A 1,656-nucleotide genomic window follows, 5' to 3' on the forward strand; every position below is an offset into this window, starting at 1 on the left:
CTGCAACAGTGAAGTACAAATATATTTTTCTTTTTGTACTGAAAGCGGCCACTAAACGCTTTCACCACAAATAACTGCAGAAGTGAACTGAGAATTTTTTTTTTTTTGTACTGAAATAGGCCACTAAACGCTTTCACCACAAATAACTGCAGAAGGGAACTGAGAATATATTTTTCTTTCTGTACTGAAATAGGCCACTAAACACTTTCACCACAAAATAACTGCACCAGTGAAGTGCGTATATATTTTTCTTTTTGTACGGAAATAGGCCACTAAACGCTTTCACCATAAATAACTGCAGAAGTGAACTGAGAATATTTTTTTTTGGACTGAAATAACGCTTTCCCCACAAATAACTTCAACAGTGAAGTGCGTTTTTTTTTTCTTTTTGTACAGAAATAAGCCACTAAAAGTTTTCACCACAAATAACTGCAACAGTGAAGAGCGTATATATTTTTTTTTGTTGTACTGAAATAGGCCACTAAACGCTTTCACCACAAATAACTGCAACAGTGAACTGAGAATATATTTTTCTTTTTGTACTGAAATAGGCCACTACTTTCACCACAAATAACTGCAACAGTGAAGTGCGTATATATTTTTCTTTTTGTACGGAAATAGGCCAATAAACGCTTTCACCACAAATAACTGCAACGGTGAACTGAGAATATATTTTTCAATTTGTACTCAAATACGTCACTAAACGCTTTCACCACAAATAACTGGAACAGCGAAGTGCGTATATTCTTTTCTTTTTGTAATGAAATAGGCCACTAAACACTTTCACCACAAATAACTGCAACAGTGAAAAGCGTATATATTTTTCTTTTTGTACTGGAATAGGCCACAAAACGCTTTCACCATGAATAACTGCAGAAGTAAACTGAGAATATATTTTTATTTTGTACTGAAAAAGGCCACTAAACGCTTTCACCACAAATAACTGCAACAGTAAAGTGCGTATATATTTTTATTTTTGTTCGGAAATAGGCCACTAATCCCTTTCACCACAGATAACCGCAGAAGTGAACTGAGAATATATTTTTCTTTTTGTACTTAAATAGGCCATCAAACTCTTTCACCACAAATAACTGCAACAGTAAAGTGCATATATATTTTTCTTTTTTTACTGAAATAGGCCACTAAACGCTTTCACCACATATAACTGCAACAGTGAAGTGCGTATATATTTTTCTTTTTGTATTGAAATAGGCCTCTAAACACTTTCACCACAAATAACTGCAACATTGAAGTGCGTATATTCTTTTCTTTTTGTACTGAAATAGGTCACATAACGATTTCACCACGAATAACTGCAGAACTAAACTGAGAATATATATTTTGTTTGTACTGAAATAGGCCACTAAACGCTTTCCCCACATATAACTGCAGACGTGAAGTGAGAAAATATTTTTCTTTCTGTACTGAAATAGGCCACTAAACGCTTTCACTACATATAACTGCAACAGTGAAGTTCGTATATATTTTTCTTTTTGTACGGAAATAGGCCACTAAACACTTTCACCACAAATAACTGCAGCAGTGAAGTGCGTATATATTTTTCTTTCGGTACTGAAATAGGCCACTAAAAGCTTTCACCACAAATAACTGCAACAGTGAAGTGCATATATATTTTTCTTTTTTTACAGAAATAGG

The sequence above is a fragment of the Pyxicephalus adspersus genome, chromosome 12 (genome assembly GCF_032062135.1).
Source record: "Pyxicephalus adspersus chromosome 12, UCB_Pads_2.0, whole genome shotgun sequence".
In the NCBI taxonomy this organism is placed as follows: domain Eukaryota; kingdom Metazoa; phylum Chordata; class Amphibia; order Anura; family Pyxicephalidae; genus Pyxicephalus; species Pyxicephalus adspersus.